General features: G+C 39.3%; 1 pseudogene; it reads left to right on the top strand.

Annotated features, from left to right (window-relative positions):
• Positions 1 to 335: 335 nt before the first annotated feature.
• LOC148908463 (uncharacterized) lies at positions 336 to 1,541 on the top strand (annotated as a pseudogene).
• The last annotated feature ends 5,534 nt before the right edge of the window (positions 1,542 to 7,075 follow it).

The following is a 7,075-nucleotide window of genomic DNA, read 5'->3' on the forward strand; positions in this document are numbered from 1 at the left end:
AAAAAAGCGCAAGATAAAAATGACCTAAAAAGAGTCCAGCCGTGTCCTCAAGTACTACACTGCAGCTTGTGAGCTCGGTAAAGAAGAGTTGGAAAAGAGGAGGGCAAAGAATCGAGATAACAAGTGTAAGAGTAGAGAGAAGACGAAAATCTCGAAAGATATGGAGAAGTCGCCATCCATGTCGCCAGGGCTGAAGGTGAAAATCTCGACAGTCCAAGCAACAAACAGTAGAAAAATCAGAGAGAAAACTCAGAAAATTAGAAACCTAGAGGATCGCATCGCCAGTCTTGAAAAGGCCAACAAAAGAATAAAGAAAAAGAAATGAAAGGCTGAAGAAAAAAAAACAAAACTACTTCCCCAAACATTCTGATGCCAGAAATGACTCGTCGTTCATGCACAAACGTGCAAATAGAGGACTCAGGGATAAGGGTAGAACCGATGTCAAGAAACCTGAAGAAACGACTATTATTTAGCAATCTTTTAGTCGGTGAAATTAGAGATTCGCTGAAGAAAAATATATCTACTGTCGGGAATAAAACAATAAGATATATAATCAGCGGAAAAATAGTTAGAAAGTATAAACAAATGCGACAGCTGTGTTCAGAGAGGAGAGTCTCTCCAAAATTTATGAGAGCTGCCAAAACGAAGGCACTTGAAGTAGTCAAGCAGAGGTGGTTGTATGAATTCTCTATGCAGCTCAAACAAAATGTTGTAGAATTCCTGGAGCGAGACGACATCAGCCGCATGATGCCAGGAAAGAACGATGCAAAGAAATGTGGAATGCAAAGAGTGAAGAAACGGATTTTGAGCGATTACCTATACAACCTTCGTCTCAAATATCCTGCTGAGCACCCAACAGCACATATCTCCCAAGCAGTGTTCTACAAGACGAGGCCGCCTTATATGATGCTGTCAAGCTTCGCTTCTTGTGATACGTGTCTCTGTCAGAGGCACCTGGATATGGCACTGCTCCTGCACTCCATGAAGAATAATAAGCTCATCACTACCGGAAATCCTGATATGTTCATCAAGGAAAACAATGATGAACAGATCAAGGATATTCTTGGTAACATCCGTAACACCGATGTAATCACCTATGAGCAGTGGAAGAGAGTAGAAGAGGAATGGGGGAAGCAGAACATGAAAGTCGTGCCTACTAAGTCCAGAAAGCACGAGTTTGCTGCCAAAGTAACAGTGGCCGTAACGAAGTTCCGTGGGCACGTCGCCATCATCACGAGCAATACCAGCAGCTCAGGCACTTGAAGGAAAACCTTCCAGCTGGGCATGTTGTAGTTCAAATGGATTTTGCCGAAAACTACAACTGCCAGTCTAGCGAAGGAGTACAAAGTGCACACTGGAATGGACCATGTATGGTTTCCCTACATCCGTCGTTGCTTAATACAAGCAACCTGGGGAAGACAAGTACAGGCACAAAAGCTTCGTCTTTGTGTCAGCTTTCTCACAAGGCCTCTGCTGTTTATACGATCTTGCGCTCCCTACACCCTCAGCTGCACCAGCCCCCCCTCCCCCTCGATAAATAATGACCAGTCCCTTGGAGAAAATGTGTAACTTCTGGGAGGAGAAACACATCGATATGCTCAGGGAATCTCCATACCCAGCATTATTCTGACCCAATCTGTTTATGACACTAGAACCCGAATCTACTTTTCATTGTTTGATGAGGACAATAAAGATCTGTACAGCCTGTTTGGTTGCTTTGAATGTGATATACGAGTTCCTGAGTTCGGTAAATGTGTCCCATATTTAAAAATACGAAAATCAGTCGTGACGACATCGGTGAGTATATAAAGTCCTTTGATGAACAAAACATCATGCTCACTCCTCGCCACAGACTAATAGGTAGTTACTTTGGAGAAAAGATCCTATGGGCCACTCCTCTTGAAAATGGTACTTGGATCACGGATTTGAGGTAACCAGGATCTACCAAGTGAATACGCTCTCATGTCCTACTTCAAACCTTTTGGTGAGATGCTATCCAATGCCAGACATGCTGGAGATGCAGATCCTAATAAAGCCAATAAATGCTTCTATATTTCATTTGTTTGTAAATAATTTTTAGTACCGTCGTTATGATAAAAACTTCAATGTGTCGCGAATTGAAGTGATTTTGTCCTCTGGATATCGACTTTTGCTCGCCGGAGACTAAAGAACTAAGAAACGCAATAGATAGTGACGCCATCTTGGTTTATTTACAACAGAAAAATCGGTAACCCAGGTAGTGTGACATCATAGCTTTAGAACTCTATTTACTATCCCGCGAAATTTAATTATCAATACATGGATTATAAATCGTTATCAAGGAGCTCTACATAAACATAAAAGTAATGGAGTGAACACGAACCCATGAACCACGAACACCACCGCGTTTTCTTCACACTCACAAGACTGCACTTCGTGCAAAATTGTGTGTGCTAAATTCTAGATCTGTGAGGAATAAAGCTGCGATTGTTAAAGACTTGGTAGTGGAAAACAACACTGATGTTTTTGTCTCACTGAGACTTGGCTGAACACGAATGACATTAGGGATGAGGTTACAATCAATTAAATAACTTCCAAGGGATTTTTATTCTATCATATTGCTAAGGAGGATAGGGGTGGTGGGGGTGGTTAACTTTATAACAAATTTTAATGTTTAATGAATGTAGCTTTAAAACAATTTAAGTTTTTTGAGGCTTTAGGTATGCTTGTTTGCTCTTCTGCTAATAACATTTTACTCTTTGTTATTTACAGGCCTCCTCCTAATCGTAACAACCTGTCTAACAAGATATTTTTCGAGGAATTTGCTCTTTTCTTGGAGCAATTTACAACTAATCTTAGTTCTCTTGCTGATTGTTGGTGACTTCAATTTCCATGTTGATGATCTTACTAATCCAGCTGCTAACCAATTCCTTGGAAATCTTTGAAATTTAAAGCAGTTTGTTGATCAGCCTACGTATAAAGATAAGCTTGTGCTTGACCTTGTCATTACACATCATCTGATCATAACATCCATGATGTCTCTGTACGTGATCCAGCAATATCTGATCGCTGTGCCATCTTCAGTGATATGTGCATTAAGAAACCACCTCCAGTCAGAGTAGTGACTCGTTGTCCTAAGCTGAATGGAATTCTTTGTGGGCGCTCACGTGATCTCAAACACAGCAACAGTTGCTAAGCCGCCATATTGGTGTACAGTGAATAGTAAACAAAGACAAGCGTGAAGCTAAAATTACTGTATTTTGACTGTTCTTTCCTATGATTTTATGTATTATTTTTGGCTTCTCAGCAATGAGCGAAAGCGACAAATGCACTTCTTTCTTTAGAGTGCCTGCTGTTTCTAAAAATCGAGGTGAACAGAAGGAATAATTCAGCAAAGAGCGAAGAACATGATGGATTTTTGCCATCAGCCGAGATAAACTCACCAGTAAGATTCTAGAAAACGATCGTGTGTGTAGCAGGCACTTTGTTTCTGGACGGCCAGCTAACTTGTGGGATTAATACAATGTGGATTGGGTTCCGAGCCTAAATATGGGTCATTCGAAGGCAAAGAAAGTGAATGTGGAAGCTGCTAGTGCTAAGGCTGAACGTGTAAAGGAAAGAAGAAAGCGAAGCTTGGTGACATGGGGGAAAGAAATTGCTGAAAAAGGTAAAAGACTCGAAGAACCAGGTACAACTGTAGCTAATCTTTAGTTCCAGGTGGAAGTTGAAGAAACACTCGAAACCAATGCTGATGAATCCTCTGTCAGCGATGATCTTCCCAAAGCAGTAGAAGCTATCAAGTTGGTTGACAGCCAATGCCAAACTGATGAGTTTCAATACCTTTTTGAGTAGAGTTTACCTGAGCCACCGTTCCGTGAAGATTGTTTCAAAGACGACGATGAAAAAGTGCGTTTGTACACTGGTATAGCTTCTTTTTCTGTTCTAATATCAACATTTAATCACGTAGCACCACATGTGTTGTACAGAAGTAAGATCTTCAACCAATTCCAGGAATTAATTTTGGTCTTGATAAGACTAAGGCTTGATGTATTCCTGCAAGATCTGGCCTACAGATTTGAGATGTCTAGAAGGACCGTACAGCGCATTATAAATTATTGGATGGAAGCTATGGATGTACGATTGTCGCCACTGATTCATTGACCTGAAAGAGAGAGGTTAAAGGCTACTATGCCACAATGCTTCCAGTACTCTTTCGGAAAACTACTACTCTCATAAGAGATTGTTTTGAAATCTTCATATTGATAGACCAAGTAACCTTCAAGCCAGAGCACAAACGTTCTCCAATTATAAACATCACAATACTGTGAAAGTGCTTATTGGCATTACTCCTCAAGGAACAATACCTTTTGTATATGAAGCCTAGGGTGGACGCACATCAGACAAGTTCCTCACAGAAAATTGTGGGATACTAAATAAACTTTTGCCAGGCGATATGGTAATGGCTGACAGGACGGGGGTTTTACCATCCATGAGATGGTGATGTTAAAACATGCAAAATTAGTCTTACCTGCTTTTACGAAAGGCAAGTACCAACTGGATCTAGTAGACGTAGAAAAAACTAGGGGCATAGCCTCTGTACGAATTCATGTTAAGGTATGAGAACTGGGTAAAGTGGCTGTCATTTCTACAAAATGTATTTACACTGTATCCAATACACCTACAATAGTACTCCACAATAAATATATACATAAAATTTCCTTTCCAAATTGCATGTCAAAAGTGTGAAATTTCACACCTAAGGTGTCAAAAAAACGCAGGCAACCCAAGGCTCTTTTTCAGTAATTTATCAATATCTCTCTCTAGAAAATGTTATAAAGAAAATAAAACTTGAGCTATGAAAATAAATTGTATAAAGCAAAAAAATTAGGCAGCCCGGAGCAAAATATTTTTTTGGCGAGCTTAAACTACCGTGACACGGTTTTCAGTCGTAACATTTTATCAAAATATGTCTTTGCTCCGGGCTGCCTAATTTTTAATCTTTAAGGTCTATTTAAGCTTTGTTCCAAATTTAAGGATAGTATGATAAATACAAAAGAGTTTATCGAAGAACGCGTGAGGGGAGAGTGGTGCTTTAATGCACTAAAGTCGCTATAATTCTTCAATTTTGGATTCAAACGAAAGAATTCGCCGCCATATTGTTTCTGACATCGAACTACGTCATGACTCACGATATCAAGTCGATTGAGCCACAAAAACTATCGGAAAACTTCGGTTTTATATCGCCCACGCGTCGCTTCATTCGAATCCCTAACGCGTCCCAAACAAATGACATCATCCATAGCAACGGCCTGAACGCATGCGTATTTCGACAGTGAAACACGAAACCACACCATAAATTTGACGACAAACCGCAATCTACTTATCAATAGACTTTCTTCGAGTGTTTTAATGATATATAGAAGCATTTTATACATTAGTTATAGAAAGTATATGTTATTTAGCTTATCAATGAATGTAACAGAAATATGAATTAGAGAAAAGTATATATTCAGACGCAATAAGTTTTGCAGCGTTGCTTAAAATAAAGTTCGAAGGTCAAGGTATTGGAAACCCTTCGCGTCTGTCCTTCTCAAACCAAGAGCTTCAAGAACGTGGTTGGGAAGTCGAAAGGTCCGGCAAAGTCTTTAATTTTACTGCAGTTACTCAGGCAAAATTTTTTTATCCATCGAAGGCGGTGAGGCAAAACTTAATTGAACAAGAAACAAGCGCAAGCGAATTCAAACCAATTTTAGCCGCTAGCCGGACTCAAATTTCGATGTTACTTGTTCCGCGTGGGCCCCGAGATGTTCATCTCAAAGCGCATGTTCAAAAGGATCAATTACCAGTGAAATACTCTCGCATTACACACGAAGTAAACAAAATGGCTTCCTTCGATACAAAGTTTAGCACCGTTTTCTAAGAAAACGGAACAACTAAACTCCGAGAAATCGAGAATATGGATTCATATTATCGTAAACAAGCTAACTAGTTACTAAAAAGTGAGGATTTTTTTCCAGCCACAACTCAGGTCTCATACCTTAAAAGGGTAATTGGGCTGTTACGAAGAAAATATTGCATTCTACAAGGAACCTTTCCCATCGACTTGCTTCAAAGCAGTGGAACAGCAGACAAGATTCCAATGATAGACCGTATTCAAAGGGTTTGCTCGTCACTGGTGAACCTTTGTCCACCAATTGTTCCATTTGAGTGATCATTCACTGTACTGTTCTTAGACTTACATATGACATCAACCATCATTAGGGACATATGGCATCATAAAAAATATCACTCAACAAATTGGAAATGTGGAGTAAAGCAAAATAAGTAAAAACAATTCAATTAAATTTAAAAGTCCATGAACATTGTGTATCTTAATGTAAATATTTTTAAAGGTCTTGGCTTGGGATGAGCTTGCTTGTAAAAAGCTTTATTGATATATACACCGATTTCAAAAAAGCTGGTTACTCAAAGACCAAAAGGAATTGAATAGGCCTATAAACAGGAATAATCACTGTGTTTTTGTAGTTAAGATGATTCAGCTATCATAAGCAAAACAAAAACTAGGAAAATATTCAAAAAAATAACTTCAATAACCTTCATGAGAAGAACAATGATGTAAAATATTACAATTATTCATGTTTAAAAGTACTACCCATAATTCCTTCCTACTTTTGAATGACCTATCTGAGGTATATCAAAATCTACATCCTACAGTAATCCGGTGCCGATCGAAACCTCCTCTCTCATTGCCTACTTATGTATTTCCTGTAGCGAGTGTAATGACTGTCTAAACCTTTATCTCATTGGCTAGTAGAACGAAATAATGAATTGCGGTCGAGTAGTATAGGGGATGCCACTCCTGATTCACCCCTAGACCCCCATTAACGCCCGTGTTTAGGAGTCCTATAGGGGGAATTACCGCCTCTAGTACCCCTACTTTTACTATGTATTTCGGATGCAATATTGGGATTTATTGCGCCAACTCCCCATTTATAGTAACCGGATTTTTACTATTAAGTAACTTTGGTAGTAATCGAAAATGAGTTCCTAAAATGACCCACGGGGATTACAGGAGCCTACTCAATAAGATAAGGAA

The sequence above is a fragment of the Actinia tenebrosa genome, unplaced genomic scaffold (assembly GCF_029948245.1).
Source record: "Actinia tenebrosa isolate PJP-AT-01 unplaced genomic scaffold, QUT_ActTen_1.0 PGA_scaffold3__52_contigs__length_22856419, whole genome shotgun sequence".
In the NCBI taxonomy this organism is placed as follows: Eukaryota; Metazoa; Cnidaria; class Anthozoa; order Actiniaria; family Actiniidae; genus Actinia; species Actinia tenebrosa.